We start from the raw sequence: 16957 nt of genomic DNA, 5'->3' as shown, positions 1-16957 counted from the left end.
CAAAGACTTGGGGTCCACAATTACTGTGCACAGCAGTACAGGGTCAGCCCGTCTAGCTTTGTGCACAAGACACACCAAAGAACAATGCCAACTGCTCTGCACAGAGATGCACAGCTCAGGGACCACTAAGTCCACACAGGTAGTGGAGGAAGTGGAAAAGGATAGGGCACTTGCAAGACAGCAAAGGTAGAGGAACAATATGTAACCCAGCAGGAAGGCTCGGCAGAGGAGCACAGAGATGGACCACACAGGGCTGGGGAACTCGGCCTGATGACGAGGAAAGTGACTCCCACTGGTTGACCACGATGCCTTCAGAGGAGAGAGAAGGGTCTCAGAGGAGAGACTGCTTTGGGGAGGGGAGGCAGTACACTTGGGTTGGACGTGTTGAACACGCATGTCCCACCCGCTGGACACCAGGGGGATAGCTGGGAAGTGCTGGGGCACAGGCCAGGGAAGGGCACCTGACCCCAGGAGTGGTCAGCAGTCTGCGGGGCTGTGAGGCAGAAAAACACTGTGAGGCTGGGGACACCCTCACCAGCAGTGACTTACGGAGGACAGAGAGGAGGACAAGAAACACAGAGCGAGGAGCACCTGTCAGAGGGCTGGGCTGCAAGGGGACACCTGCATGAGACCAGCAAAACTGAGGAAGAAGGGCCAAAGAGACCGCGGAAAATCTGGAGGGTGTGGTGTCACTGAGGCTGGAGGACACAGCTCGCCACACATGCAGGGTGGCAAATGAGCACTAAAGCTCCAAGCAAACCAAACCACTGGTCCCAGGTTTAGGCAGAAAAACGCCACTAGTGATGCCACAGACAGGTGTCCTGGTGAAGGGATAAGGGTTAAACTCAGGACGTGGAAGGGTGCAGGAACATGGCACTGGTGGCAGAAGCGACTCAGTGTGCACAGCCAACTCTCCCAAGAGATCCAGCAGAAGACAGGGGCTTCCTGAGAGCACATGGGACATCGTGGCATCAGAAAAAGTCAGGATGCAGAGGTAGGAACCAAGCTGTTGGAAGACTGTCTGGAGGAGGAGGCAAACAGAGCACAGGAAGGGGCCCCGCCCAGCGCAGCAGGAGCCTGGCAGGTGCCAATCACACTCCAACAACTTGCACCACATCCCAAGGAAAGGCAGTCTTTCCCCATCCCTTGATGGACGAGGACTAACGAGATGGGTGAGAGGCTCTGGACCCTGGTGTACGGAACAGCAGTGTGGCAGCCTCTCAACAGCAGCAATCAGAAAAGCCCTTACCGTTCACGGTGATCGTTCCAGTCGTCTGTGGGACCCCTACGAGCGTCACCAGGTACAGACCAGACTCGGCCGGAAGGGAGAGCGCTGCAGGGCGCGACTCGAATTCCACTCCACTGGTCAGCAGCCCCTGCAGCAAGGCACAGAGCAATGTGAGCAGGACCAGCCTGCACCGCACACCTGGCAGCCCAGAACAAGGCAGTGGAAGGCTGCGGCTTCTTAGAACCCACAGAGAACTGCAGAGACCATGCACACGTGACACCCGGGGCAGTCAGATCAACAGCCGCTGCCCTTGATTTTGGTCCTCTCTGCCATGTTTCTGATGTTTGCTTTGCTTTCTTCTTGCACCAAATGGGAATATGAACACAAAGGAAACTTTTTATTTTTCTTTTTTGAAACACTTATATTTATTGGAAAACAAGAGGGAAACAGAGACAGAGAGATCTACTGTTTTACTCCACTAATGGCTGCAATGGCCGGGGCTGGGCCAGGCCAAAGCCAGGATCCAGAAGCTTCCTCCTGGTCTCCCACAATCTAAAAGATGTCAACAATCACCAGTCAACTATTGGAAAATAAAATGTTTAAAAAAATTAACAAGACACCAAAAATTCCAACTATCTTGGAGTAAATCTAACGAATAACGTGCAAGATTTCATCATAGTTACAGAACCCTGCTGAGATAAATTAAAGAACTCAAGGCACAGAGAGTCCTGCCCTGTTTGTGGGGTTCCGCTTTCCACAGTTTGCAGTCAAGGCAACCCTCAAACTCTCAGATCCAGGGCCGGCATTGGGGCGTAGCAGGTAAAGCCGCTGCCTACAACACCAGCATCCCATATAGCTGCTGGTTTGCATCCTGGCTGCTCCACTTCTGATCCAGCTGCCTGCCCATGTGCCTGAGAATACAGCAGAAGATGGCCCAAGTGTTTGGGCCTCTGCCACCCATGTGGGAGATCCAGACAGAACTCCTGTCTTCAAGCCTGGCTCAGCCCTGGCTTGGGCGGACACTTGGGGAGTGAACCAGCAAATGGACTCTGTGACTCAACTTTCAAATAAATAAATAATCTTTAAAAAAAAAAAACAAACCTCTTTTATCTGTGGCAGGACAAGGCATGTAAGTGGGTGTGCTGAGAGGAAGGGTGCAAACATGGAACGCAGGAAGGCAAGATGCCGGGCCTCAGTGTGAGTTCAGGATGTATGAAACCTGCATGCACAGATGTGTGCGTGGTGTAGACAGCTGGGTGTGTGGAATGCACATACACTGTGTCTAACTGTGCACAGGAGACGCCGGCAGCAGAGACACTCTGGGGGCAGTGAGCACGCCTGCCGCCCACATGTGAGGCAAAGGTGTGAAGTGATCTGCGTGTGTGCGTGTGGAGGGGGTGCAGTGGGCAGGATGCACTCAGAGAAGCTGATCGCATGCCTTTCATCTCTAACAGACACACCGGCCTCTCTGTCTTCATAGAACAACCAGGGCGGTGTGGCCACCGCTGCCTGCTGAAACGCGGGTGTCGTGTGCACGTCTGAAGTGTTCCATGAGTCAGCTTTCAACACAGCACCATGGTATGCTGGCTATATTCAAGTGGTGGTTTTCTCTTGTCTAAGTCTCTACCCTTCCTGATTTATTAAAATATGTAATTTATTACTTTTAAACCAGGTAAAAATGCTACTTTTAAAAATGAAAAAAATATGTATAAGAAACAGCAGCAATCATCTGACACTTTAACTACTTTGTGGTAAATTCCCCCCTTGGATTCCAAGAGCCAGACAGCCACAGCAGAGGCTGACCATGGCCATGTCCTGAGGCCAGTGCACCCTTGTGCAACAGTTGGGGGAACACCGGTGCTCAGTCAGTCTCAGGACCGCTGGCTTAACACAGGCTTGGGGAGCAGTCACATGCAGCAGGGCTGCCCAACAGTCCTGGCTTGTGGAAAACTGTGGCTCCACCCAGCAGTCTGGCCCAGCCAGCAGGGGCGTCTCTCCCAGGCAGGCACCATGCATCCCCAACACAGCTCATTGTGTTCACACCAGGGATAAGGCCTATAGGCCTTCATATCCCCCGGGTCCCACGCACCCTGTACCTGGCACAGGGCATGGCCTTCAGTGAGACACCAGCAGGAAGAGCCTGGTTCTCACCTGGAACACCAGTTATGAAACTGGTCGCAGTACAGAGAACCTTGGGAATGGATCCCATGGTAGTCTGAAGGCAGCACAAGTCCCCCAAACAAGCATGGACCCAGGGCGTGAATCTTCCACACCCTACATGGTGCAGTAACACAGCACCTCTCTCTACAGCTCCCGCTGCGCCTCAATCCCTGTGTCACCTCACAGCAGCACAACAATCTCCAGTAAGCCCCTGTGAACTCCAAAGTGCTGACTTCCAGTCTCACAGCCAATGGGCAAAGCTCTGTGCGTGTACAAGCCCAAGGTTGCTCTGTGCTGTCTACTCGGCAGCAAGCATGAGACACGGTAATGACAAAACATGGACTTCACTCACCAAACGCTTACTATCTTGGACAGCAGACTTGTGTGCCAGAATTAATGCCTCTAACAGTAAGCAAAGACACATTTTAGTGACACGCTGGAGTTCTCGGTCACAGAGGCCCCTGCGGTGGTACATACCATGTTCTGCACTCGAAGCTCAAACAGCATGGGGTTGTACACCATCAGCTGGACTTCACACACGTCCCCTTGAACCCACTGGAAATCTAGACACACACACAAAAGAACCCTGGGGTTAGCAGGTAGTTTTGAACTTCCCATGGGGTTTCAGATCAGCCACTGACTATTTTCTTCCCACAAAGGTGGTGGCCGCCATGTCCATTGTGAGGTGGGAAGTTCACAGCTTGGTGTGCCCTGCTTTCTCTGAAACCACGCAAAGCAAGGTATTGCCACTGTCCTGACACTACACACAGGGTGCCTCCCCCGCCCTCTGCAGGCTGCACTCCTGCTGGCACCCCAAGGCCACCTCACAAAGCTACAGCTGGACCTGGTGTGGCCCCTTACGGCACACAGCACCCCAAGGGCCCACAGGCTGTCAATGCAGGAAGAAGGCTGGGATCATTGGCAAGAGGCCCAGAGTGTGGCTCACCTGTGCCCCCCAAGACCACGACTTTTCCACCCAGCCCACCTCCTTGTCAGTTGTAACTCAGCAGCCGCTGGGGGAGACAGAACTCTGAAATAACTCCAAGACTCCAAGCAACCCCAAAACAACCCCAAGATGACCTGAGTGTGAACATGATGACCAAGCCACATGACAGAACACAGGTGAATGGTTCCTGTAGACTTAACAGAGGTCCCCAACCAGCTGACCAAGTTCATCAAAAGGGAGATTGCTCTAGATGGGATAGACATGATCAAGTGAGCCCATAAAGGGGGTGAGACCCCTCCTGGAGGGGTGGCCACTAGGAACTCAAGCCAGCAGCACAGGGACCTGAGGGAGGGGCTGGGGGCCAGCAGGTGTGAACAGGGACCTGAGGGAGGGACTGGGGGCCAGCAGGTGTGAACAGGGACCTGAGGGAGGGACTGGGGGCCAGGAGGGGTGAACAGAGACCTGAGGGAGGGGCTGGGGGCCAGGAGGGGTGAACAGGGACCTGAGAGAGGGGCTGTGGGCCAGGAGGGGAACAGGGACCTGAGGGAGGGGCTGGGGGCCAGCAGGGTACGGGGACCTGAGAGAGGGGCTGGGGGCCAGCAGGGGAACAGGGACCTGAGGGAGGGGCTGGGGCCAGCAGGGTATGGGGACCTGAGGGAGGGGCTGGGGGCCAGCAGGGTATGGGGACCTGTGGGAGGGGCTAGGGGCCAGCAGGGTATGGGGACCTGAGGGAGGGGCTGGGGGCCAGCAGGGTATGGGGACCTGAGGGAGGGGCTGGGGGCCAGCAGGGATGAACAAGGACCTGAGGGAGGGGCTGGGGGCCAGCAGGGGTGAACAGGGACCTGAGGGAGGGGCTGGGGGCAGCAGGGTACGGGGACCTGAGGGGGGCCACCTCAGGGAAATGGCTGAGGATACCATGAGGGGTATGGACACAAACCTCCCCTGGACAAGCCGGAGATGTGGACACAGCCTGGGCATAGGACGGCACTGGACGCCCTGATTTCACAGACAGTGAGGAAATCAATCTGTATTGCTCTAAACTGGGAAGTTGGTGATTTCTTACAAAGCAACAAGACACCAGCAGAGTACCCATGACGGGTGTCCAAGATATGCCAGCAGGCAGAGCCTGGCTCTCACCGGAACACCAGTTATGAAACTGGAAGGCAGAGAAGGAAAATCAGACCCCACGTGAGGCGTAAAGCCCTTCCACACGGCTGCCCCACTGCTGTTTGTAATCACCTCGGGGGAACAGCAGTGACCCCAGGGTCACAAGGCAGGCACTTGGGGTCTTAGCAGATGAGCAAACCTGCCTGGGAATACCACCGCCAGCATCTTGTGCCACAGGGACTCTGGCCCAGGCCTGGGAACTCCGGGTGGGGCCTAGCAGAGATGTGGTGGCAGAAGGGGAAGCAGAGGCTTTTCCAGCATTTGCTGACTGGAATTCCTTGGCTTCACGGATCCTTCAGCTTCTGCAAACACCTTGTGCCAGGGCAGCCTGCACAGGATCCAGGACCAGCTCTACCGCACCTGTGATGATGACCGGGAACTGGCATCTTGGATCCATTCACAAGATGATGGCACAGAGTAACACAGTGCAGGACCGACTGCCACCTGGTCGGAACCAGCACTTGTCTTATTTTACGAAGAAGGAAAACTCTTCCTGACAGGTGGGGCAGCCTGCCCATCTTAGGCCCTGATAAATCATTGCTCAGACTCAAAACACAAGGCTGTCAGCTCTGGAACCCATGCTCTTTCTCCCTCCGCCAAGCTGCCCCTCGGTAGCTCCTGGGACTCAGGCTGCCCTCTCTCTGCAGGGGTCTGACGTCAGCCTCTGATAAGCTGCAGGGGCTTCTCCACAAAGGAGCCAGGGCAGCTGTGCTCATCCCACCTGCCCCCTCCACCCTTAGCAGCCTCCCTTGGCCTGCAAGGGACTGGCACCCCAGCCCACCCCCAACCAAAGATGAGGAACTCATTGTCTCTTAAACAGGTCCTTATGCCTGGTATCACAGATTCGTTCTCTCTCGTGGTCAAAAAATGATCATTGTGCTTTCCAGGGTGCCGAAAAGAGTAATTTGTACTTTGATGGCCTTCGTCCACTACAGGTAAGTCTAAAGTCAATCACTGAGTCTGTGAGAAGTGATTTTTGTCAGAAACAGACAATCCCCTGCCCGTGCCCCTGCCTCAACAGTCCCTCCCTGAAACAGCAAGAGAGCAGGAGTCAGCGGTGGTAAAACTGGCTGTCTCAGGTTCAGCCCATCCCCTGCGCCCATTATCATCTGTGCAGACAGGTGCTTCTGTGGCCACGTTTGCCTCTGCCTGTGGGAGGAAGCGCTCCTGATTGCCTGCTGCATCCCAGCACCGAGCCCCAGGCACACGAGTGCCAGTGCAAACATCATCTACAGGGACATCAGGAACTCTCTAATCTGACCCTCAGCACAATGCTCCCATGAGCTCCCAGTGTGCTCACAGCATGGAGGGCACACGTGCAGCCCAGGTGGCCCTGTCGGCTGTCCAAGGTCACATGGTGGGGAGTGGGGGTTACAGGGCTAGGCTGCAACCCAGGCTGCCACATTCTGTCCAGGCCACCCTGCCTGGCAGCAGTGACCTCAGATTGAATCTGGGATACCACAAGGTCCTTTCACAAGAGGGAGGAATCTCTTCACCCCTCCATGCCTTGCCTGGGACCTTGGTTGCCATCATCTCTGCTCAGAGCAGGGGCCAGACGAAGCCTGCACACAGGCACTCAGGCCAGGAATCAGTGCAGGCGGAGGGCAGGTGGTGTCAGCACTGGCCCTCGGGGTCTGCCTCACCTCCAGTGCCCAGTTAAAGATGGACTTACAGAGACTAGAATCTCAGGCAAAAGGGACACGAGTCTTCACACTATAGGCAGAAAATTGTCCAAAAGATATCAGAAGTCGTGGAACACAAAGTACATTCTCCTACCCATGAGTATTCAACAAATAATATGCATCTCAGCTGAACCTTCTGTTATAGATATTTCAGAAAAAACACAACGCTTGACATTATCCACTGAATAGATGAGCAGGCACTTCTTACTATGATGCAAAACTGTATCACAGAGGACAAGGGTGGAGGGCGTGAGGCATGGCGGTTCAGACACCACTTGGGATGCCTGCATCCCGTATCAGAATGCCTGGGTTTCAGTCCCTGCTCCACCTCAATTCCAGCTTCCTGCTAACGTGCACCCCAGGAGGCAGGAGGTGCAGTTCCAGCTTCCTGCTAACACGCACCCTGGGAGGCAGGAGGTGACAGCTTGGGTACTCAGGTCCTTGCCACCTGGATCATTGAGTTCTAGGCTCCCATCTTTGAACTGGCCCAGCCCTGGCTGTTGTAAGCATTTGAAGAGTGAACTTGTGGATGGAAGATCTCTCTCCACGTCTCCCTCCCTCCCTCGCTCTCTCTCTGTCTCTCCCTTTCAAATAAAATGAAAAGCAAACAAACAAACTGCAGTCCCTGAGTGCCGAGTTCTAAGCCAAGGGAAGGAGACAGGGCCCGGCCATGACCTGGCTGGCTGGCTCAGGGCAGGTGATGTGCACCCCTCAGTCTCCACCCTCTCCGTGAACAGGCACCTGCAGCATCAGCATCCCACCACGATGAGAACTCCTACCTGGTGTCGGCTTTGGGCCTCATTCACAAAAGGAAGCCTCATCAATTGCTGAAGAACAAAGAACAGTAATGAGGCTGGATGCCGGGCACGAGCCACAAGGGCAGAGACTCCAAGCCCAGCTCCAAGGCCTTGAGTTTAAGGCTCTGATGTCGCTGTCTTTGAATCCTTAATAATGTAACCAGGGGCTCCCCGATCCCCTGCTGTGCTGGGCCCTGTGGATCACACAGGTGGCCTCAAGAAGAGGAGCCTGGCCTCCAGCCCCTAAGCCCTCTATACAAGTCTGCTCTAGAGCCTCTCTGGCCCCGCCTCCCCAGTGCACAGTCTTTGCTCAGGCTCAAAGGGGAGGTACCCAGGAGCACCTCTGCCACCGACATCCCGTCTCCCTGTTCGACTTCCTACGCACTTGTCCCGCCTGCACGAACTGGGTGGGTAGGGGCAGGCTGCACCCCTCTGGCTTAGCTCAGTGCAGCCCAGTGTCAGCATGCTTGGAACACTTACACTAGCCAGGAGCTGGGCTCACATTATTTACTGAACACTGACAGCAAAGGACAGAATGGTGTATAGGTGGCTGCCACACCACCATGAAGCCATGACGCTGTACCTGAGCCCTTAGGAGCCAGGCATAATCTGCAGCTAACTGGGGCCCACACCAGGTGTGCATGCACATTAGAGCAAACCAGAGAGCACCCCTGGGAGCGGGACACTTGGTCTAGGGATGTGTGAGCCCAGCTCTTGGCTTTGCCACTAAGCAGCTAAGTAACCTGTAGGAAACCATCTCTCTGAGTCTGTGTTTTTCTGTCTATAAGAGGAGATAAAAATCAACTCCTCCAAAATTAATGCGACAACTAAAGGCACAAAAATACGAGCCAGCCTCTTCTCAAGCAGCATCTGAATGAGGAAGTGATCTCCAGGGACAGAAAGCATAGGTCTGTCTAGGACTCCCACCTTGTTCTTTCCCTGTAGCTGAGCAAGCAACTTTACTTCCAAAGACGCACTGTTTTCAGGGAGTTCTGACAACATGCAACTTGTTGGTGATGTTTACGGTGAGGCCCTACTAGGAGCTGAGGACAGCTGGTGCTGGAGTTACAGGAGGAACACTACAATGATGATCTCCACACAGCGCTCCGGTGTCCCTTCTGCAGGGAACAACGTGGCACTGCGGACAGCACAGACTGAGCAGCGAGGCCACTTCTCCTGGCAGTGAGGTCCTGGACAAGCCCTGTCCACTCCATTCACTCTTTCATTCTGCTGTGGGCACTGGGGACAGGACAGGGAGCAGCACAGAGCTCCAGGCCTCTTGCTACATTGTGGGAGGGAAGCCATAAAGAGGCAAATGTCTAATTGAGTTAAGGAAAGGCACTACCGAGGGGCAAGCTAGGGATGCTGAGGGCAGGGTGGCCTCCAGAGTGCTGGGAGCAGCAGATTCCCCCTCTGAGAAGACGATATTTGAACAGAGACCCAAGCAGCGTGACTGTGAGTGAGGCAGCGACAGCAATGGGACGAGGTCCATGCAGAGACCAAAGCTGTGGGACTGGGACAAGTCATGTGTTCAAGGACCAGAAAGGAGTCATGTGGCTGGATCTGAGAAGCAGAAGTGAGAGAGGTGGGGGGGTCAGGACAGGCAGGCAGCAGGGGTGGTATGCGAGGCAGGGCCCCTAAGGAATGAAGGTGCCTTTTCCCTAAAAGGAGGCACAGCAACCAAAACCAGAAATAAAGAGGCAGCACAGAAAGTGCTGAGGATCAAAAACCGAGAGCGAGAGAGCTGCCAGCAGCCTTGGGCCTCCACACCAGGAGGGGACCAAGGGCAGTCGGCCTCTGGGCAGGGCCCGGCCTTCCCTAAGCTTGGGCTCCTTGTCTAGGAAATGCAGGCCCCTGCCCCTGTAGATCAGTCATGCGGACGCACAGGCCAACCAGCATGACAGGCAATCCCCACCCCATACGCAAGTGGACTCTGGTGTCTGTCTCCAGGGCAGTGAGGGAGAGAGCTCGAGCCACGGCCAGGCCTTGCAAAGGACACCCGGACACAGGACAGGGAGGGCCTGGGGCACACTGTGCCCTGGGTCAGTGACAGGAGAGACATGAACGGTTGCAGCCTGGGAATGGGCGGGCAGCTTGGAGCCAGAAGGGCAGAGGCGAGGTCTTCAAGAGAACCAGGGTTCTGCTCCCCCTCTCCCCACATTCACGGGGAAATGGCACCAGGGACACGGCCCAACCCCAGAGCAGAGCTTTCTCTGCTGGGTGGGAAGTCAGCACGGACCGTGTGAGATCACACTCGTCTCCACTGCCACTCTGACATCATCTGTGTTAAGTCTCAATAAACACAGCTCTTTCCAGTTCCTGGGACTTTCCTGAAAATGCCATCAATGAAATAGAGCTTTAAAACTCAGCTCCACGGGCAGCTGCCTGCCAAAGGCAGCAAACCAGACAAGCTTCCGTGGGAGGAAAGGCACACAGGTGGCCAGCCTGGAGCTTTGCACTGACATCCAGAGGCGCCAGGGGCAGTGGGAGGCAGGGCGGGGGGACAGAGCTGGGGCCACGGGGCCTACCTATCTTCTTGTTGCACTCTTCCCTGCGGTTGTGTGCGATGACCGGCGAGTAGATGAAGGGGCTCTTGGCCGACACGTTCTGACCCAGCAAGGTCTTTCATTGTCTGTGGGCGGAGGCTGGCGGGGAGGTTCAACAGCTTCACACGCCTGTGACAAATGGCACAAAGATGTCAGCGGTCACGCTGGGCTGGCCTCAGGGAAACAGGACGTGTGGGAGCAACAGTGGATCGGTCAGAGGAGATGAACCAAAGGAAGGGAAAGCACTCAAAGTCAGCAGCAGGGCAAGGCAGCCGAATGCCACACACAGTGAGCCCAGGGAGGCCCAGGGATACCCCCACCCCAGGATGGGGGCACAGCCGCTTTCCCCTGGCCCCACAGACAAGGCCCAGGATGAGTCCCCACTGCTACTGCGACCAGCAGGCTGGGCTGCCCTGGGCTCAGGAGCCAGAGGCCAACAGCACCCCTGCTTTCCTGTCAGTGTAACCTGAGCCTTACCCTGCCTCCCTGGAGTGGTTGGCTCACAGACCCTCAGAACCAACCCCACTCTTCATCTGTGTGGTCTCACTGACGCATCACATCCACCGTCAGCTTGGGTGCTGTTAGTATGATCTCCACATAACCAGCTATCAAACAAGAGATTAAGTGCACAGCCCCAAATCCCATGGCTGGACATGGATGACAGCAAGAGATGCTGGCTCTGAAACCATGGCGGGGGGGGGGTGTCTCTCCTGGGAGATAGTCTTGGCAAGGTGGTGGATCAGCTCAGGAATATTGCTAAGGAAACCTCTTTGGATGGGGGAGAACAGGTATGATAGCAACACTGCTGGCAATGCAGCTGCATGTCCCTCCACCCCCACCTCCCAGAGATAAGGCCATGGGAGCAGCTCTGGCCACCAGGTGAGGGGTGGGAACCATGCAGCTCCCTCCCAGAGGAAGCCTGGGCCTCCTGCTTTCTCCTTCCACAATTGTAAAGACAGATGCAGGGAAGGTGAAGCAACCAGGATCATGGAGCAACCCCAGGGAGCTCAGGGGCCTGGAAAAGGGCCCAGCTGGCATCAGACTTCATTGCAACAAAGCACTAAGACTGCAATGAGACTGCAAGGGAAATTTCTGCTACCGTGTAGCCCAACCTCTACTGGAGAATGAGGACTGCCGTACCAAACCCACAAAGCCACAGCCTTGCCGGGCTGGATGGGGTCTCCAGATGCCTTGTACAGTCCTCTTCCCTACCCGCTACATACACTCACATACAGCATCCCCACCGCACCCAGCAAGAACACCCGACAACTTCCCATCCCCATCTTTGCAGAGTCTGGGTCACAGCTGTGATTTTCAGCCAGTGTCCACGGCATTCGCAGGCAGGAGCTGCAGCTCACAAACCAGCATCCTGCAAACCATGGGTTATGTCGAACATGCCCCGTCCGCCCCCCTTCTCCTGTGGGCACCCTGTGTCCCGTTTACCAGAGAGGGTCAGAACTGTGCATCTTTTGTCTGCTTCAATTCTGCTGGAAGCTTGCAGAGGACAGCTGCACCAGAGCCCTCTCTGTGTCCCCGCCAGGCACCCAGTCCAGGACTCAGACTTTGAATAGAATCCCAAGCTTCCAAATCTTTCAGAAGCTAAGCTCAAGGCTAAGCAGCTCATTCCTGACTACTGCAAATCCAGCCCTGTGAACATTCTGGAAATACCAGCTGCACAATCCGTGGACTCAGACAGGCCCCTCTGAAGGCTAGGCTGAGCCTCAGGCCCACACCCGGCCACCTAGGGGACCTGCCTGTGGCCAGTGCTCACCATCTGCCTGGGAGACATTCTCAGGTAGGAGAAAGACCATGACCACAGGGCAAGGAGTTGCCAGTGTCCAATCCTAGAGGCCACTGGCACTGCGTGGCCCTCGGCTCTTTCACTGGAAAGGTAGGAAAAGTGAGAAGTCCCTGAAAAATAGTAAGATCCCCATGTACCTCAGCAGTCACTCCAAGACTAAGCTGGGAAACACATGTCAGGCACCTGTATTAGCACCTGACACGTAGTAGGTCAACACAATCCCCTCCTCTGTCCCTTCCTAAAACAACATTTACTTATGCACACACAGAGCAGAGTCCCTGCTGTAAAAATCACAGCACTGGACTGCAGTGAAGACATGAGGTTCTGGATCCCTGCTGCTGACCCCTGGGCTAGGACACAGTTGCTCTTCACCTGAGAGTTAACTCATGTATAAGACAATTCAGGTCTCTTGGGACACAAACAGCTTCCTACTCCACACCACAGTCACCACCTAAAAATGAACTTGGCTGTACTTCCAATGAATCATCACTGTAAGAAGAGAAAAATCTAGATCCACCTAAAGTGTTCTTAAAACATGGAAAAGGGATGGGCATTTGGCACAGCAGTTAAGATGTTACTTGGGACACTAGCAGCCCAGGTCAGAATGCCCGGTTAGTGTCCCAGACACTCTGCCTCCTGTCCAGCTTCCTGCTAGTGCACATCCTGGGAGACAGCGGATGATGGCTCAGGTACTTGGGTCCCTGCCACCCATGTGGGAGCTTGGAGGGAATTCCTGGCTCCTGGCTTTGGCCTGGCCTAGCCCTGGAGGAGGCAGGGAGTTAAAAGGCAATAGAAGGGGAAATCTCTTTAAGATGGCACAAAACACTTCCTTCCCCCCAAAAGCTGCCTTGAGCAAGACAAAAGTGCCAATCCCACTCCTTTCCCATGAGAATAGCAAGGAAGTAGTGATTCCACCCTCTGAGTTTTCAGTTTACAGTGAAAACAGAAAGAAGGCCCTTTTTGTTTTATCATGAGCAGGCAAGACAGGACAGACAAGATTACAAACCCAGCCTTTTGATGCATTTTGCCCCAGCCTCCTAACTGACTGTTAGCTACTATTCTGTTTTTTACCCCCGAAGTTGTACTTAAGAGACTGGACAGACACAGTTTCTGGGGCTGTCTCTCTTGGATAACCCTCCTGGCTGCAGTGGCAGCAGGTTTCTGACTTAAATAAAGCTCACTTTGCTCACTGCTGTGTCCAGGTGGAAATGCTTCTTTCGTGGCAGACAAAGAACCGAGGATGCCTTTCTTCACTGTTTTTTTACCCATAATACTGGCTGTGGCAGCCATTTTGGAGAGTGAACCAGCAGATGGAAGATCTCTCCCTCCCTTTCTCTCTCATTCTTATTCTCGCTCTCACTCTCACTCTCTCATTCTCTGTCTCCCTGCCTTTCAAATAAAATGAAAATAAATTTAAAATTTTTTTAAATATGTAAAAGCATTCCAAGGGCTCTTGAGTCATTCTTCATTCTTGAGTGTTGGTTATGCGTGAGATCAGAGGACAAAAAACTCATTTACCTGTACACATGTGTGTACTTCTTGGTATGTATACTGTTTTTCAACAACATTGTTTTTTAATAAATGTGAAACTGTACGTATTATATTTTGTCTTTTATCTTTATTTATTTATTTATTTTTGAAAGGCAGGGTTAGAGAGAGAGAGAGAGAGAAAGGTCTCCCTTCCACTGGTTCACTCTCCAAATGGCCGCTATGGCTGGCGCACTGCGCTGATCTGAAGCCAGGAGCCAGGTGCTTCCTCCTGGTCTCCCATGAGGGTGCAGGGCCCAAGGACCTGGGCCATCCTTCACTGCCTTCCTGGGCCACAGCAGAGAGCTGGACTGGAAGAGGAGCAACTGGGACAGAATCCGGCACCCCAACCAGGACTAGAACCTGGAGTGCCGGCACCACAGGAGGAGGATTAGCCACGTGAGCCAAGTGAGCCATGGCACCAGCCTTCAACAATGTTCTTTGGGGGGGGAGGATCTGAGGGCAAGGTCAGCCAGAAAAGTACCCTTGCTTAGTGGTCATAGCTCAAGTTTTTGCATCTATGTCATTTTATAAAATATGCCCCCCACCACTACCACAGAAAATGTCCAAGGCTCCTGCCCTAAACGCAACATAATTTGGCACAGATCACCACAGAACTCACGCGTTCGGCCTGTGACACTGCCTATGGCGGAGCAGGATCCCTGGGGTAAGGAGTCCCAGAGAAGGAATGTTCTTCCAGATTCTATCTGGAAAGCCTGGCTCTGCTCAGCACACTGTGGCTAACTGGAATCAAGCAAAGCAACCGTGGGATGCTAATTAGCAAACTGACAGAAAATCAAGTGGGCAGGAGGGAAGAGACAGGACAAAGAGCACTCCTTTTTCTCCTGCCCTCTTAGTTCCTCAGCCTGCCTTCTAGGGAAGCATGGAAGACAGCACTGGAGAGCAGGTAACAGAAGGGCGATGGCTGTGAGAAGCCTCACCGGGCCGCAGGTGGAGCAGCAGGGAAGTCGCCCCCACTCCAGGTACTGCACTGACCACACTGCAGGGGAGGACAAGACCACCCCGCTCTGACTCCCGAATGCTACAGACATTCCTCACTGCCTCCAACAGCCCTGGTTTGAGAACTACTTCCGGGAGGATACCAAGTAGGGGAGAAAATGCAGGACCAGGGCTTACAACTGCTGAGAGCACAGGGCCCCCACCCTGGGGCACCTGTGAGGCTGACAGCTTGCCTCAGTGCTGGGCCTCTCAGCCTCTTTGTGATTAAATGTGTATGATCCCCCCTCAAGCTGCATAATTAAACCTAAACTTTAAGTTGCAAAAGCACCAAAGGCACTCAGAACTCTAAGTGGAGGATTTAGATCCTTAGATTCTTAGAAATTTCAATACCTTAGTAACTCTAGGGCTCTTTGCCAGGTGGAAGGAGCTCAGCAATAGCTCCTAAAAAAGCAGACTCCCTGCCCACATCACCACCCCAACTCGGAGGCTCACTGGGGAGTGGGAAATGGCACCTATTTCTTCTTTAATAAGATGTGCTTTTGGTCTGCATGGTTATTTGTGGCTGGTGCTATAGCTACTGGTCATCCCCCTCTGTAGGCAATTCTGTGGAGAATCAAGCGGAAGGCTTGTAATCTGAGCTGGCTGTCCTCAGCAGGACCTCCGGGCAGCAGTGCCCACGGAGGGTTTGGCAGCCCTCCTGGCAGTCATCCTTGACCATGGCAGTTAGCACAGGGGCAGACCCATCTTGGGCACTCAATACATATTAGATTAATTGACATCTGCAATAGAATTAAAATAGAGATGCACTTTGTCTCCTTTTTTATTATTAATTTGCATCATAATTACTTGAAACCATTTAGGGGTGAGGTTAGTTCAGGTTCCCCTGCTCCAGAGAAGAGGTAAGTAGTTTCCTATAAATTGCTAAAACAGCTTTACCGTCAAAAACTAAGAGACCTCAACAGAAAAGAAAATGGCTTCAATCATCTGTTCTGGCACCAGAATCACAAGGACGAGACTCTCCTCAGGTGCGTCTGACAGCCCTATACAGCAGGTGTGATCATTCACTCACCAGCGCAGGTAACTTCCAAGCAGCTTACTGCCTAGCACTAACAAGGTGCTTCAGTCTCCAAATGTACCTCTGCTGAGGCTGCCTGGAGCAGGGGGCCGTGCAACACCTGATGTAAATGTTTTTTTAAATTAAGCACTCCTGGGCATAGGACTCTGAAATCATCGGCTACTACGTTAAAATAGCTGCAGACTTGATTTCTGAGGAAGACTATGGCCCAGTCCACAGAGCTGCTGTATAGGACTGGTCAGCAAAATACCTTGGACAAATACCCATGAAGAAAGATGGGTTTCTGCAGATCACTGTTTTTGGAGGTTCAACTCCAAAGTTGGTCATGGCACCTGTTGTGCATCTGTGAGGGTGGCAGATGGCTGGGTGGAGCGCACACAGAAGAAGGACCCCCTGGCCATCCAGGAAGGGGACACAACAGCTGGGCCTGACTCAGGCATCCACAATCACATGAGAGCTATCTTTTCTGGGCAACACCCACCAAAGACCTGGGGATCTCCCAGTAGGCACTCTTAGGCCGTGGGACTACGTGAGGCTTCCACCCTCACAGTCCCATCAGTGCAGGACTCTGGGGTTTAAAGCCCCGCATGAGTTCAGGACTAACATCATGTTTCAACTGTGAGGATGAGAAGCAAGACTGAGGAAGAGCAGACCACCTGTATACAGTGCCTCTAGTTAAGCATCCCACACCAGCTCGCTGGAGGACTGCCGGGAACCAAGCACCTGTGACAGGCAGCTGCCGCCCTCAGTCAGCACCCCCACCCCCATCCACTTCTTTCTGATGCCTGAGAACATAACTCTGTGAGGTGCTTCCTGACTCCTGCCAAAAGCTCACGTAGGAGAAATCACATTCACCAGGCAAAGCTGATGTGTCAGCAGTCCATCCGTCATTCTGGACATTCTCAGTGGTGGTGCCGGAGCAAGCCAGACAGCAGCCAGCCAGGCACACTGCTGGTCATCAGTGAGCACACTGGGGCATCACACCCTGCATGTGCACAGCCGACTGCTGGGATTGGAGGAGACCTCTGCAGTGATGTTGTGCAGGAAGCCATCCCCTGCACCCCAAGG

At 53.9% G+C, this 16957-nt stretch overlaps 1 long non-coding RNA gene across 2 annotated transcripts; it reads right to left on the bottom strand.

Moving 5' to 3' along the window:
* Positions 1-954: 954 nt before the first annotated feature.
* LOC149120394 (uncharacterized) lies at positions 955-15063 on the bottom strand. 2 transcript variants are annotated; one of them, XR_016225602.1, is made up of 4 exons: positions 14796-15063; positions 10509-10655; positions 3866-3951; positions 955-1376 (listed from the first exon to the last, which is right to left on the bottom strand). It is a non-coding gene; the product is annotated as an uncharacterized LOC149120394 (long non-coding RNA). The 2 variants fall into 2 exon arrangements; XR_016225601.1 differs by lacking the exon at positions 14796-15063 and adding an exon at positions 14477-14788.
* Positions 15064-16957: the final 1894 nt, after the last annotated feature.

This window comes from Oryctolagus cuniculus, chromosome 19 (genome assembly GCF_051225735.1).
Source record: "Oryctolagus cuniculus isolate XC-2025 breed Fujian yellow rabbit chromosome 19, ASM5122573v1, whole genome shotgun sequence".
Taxonomy (NCBI): Eukaryota; Metazoa; Chordata; class Mammalia; order Lagomorpha; family Leporidae; genus Oryctolagus; species Oryctolagus cuniculus.
The sequence above is the reverse complement of the archived record's forward strand: the minus strand, read 5'-3'. Positions and strand labels throughout refer to the sequence as shown.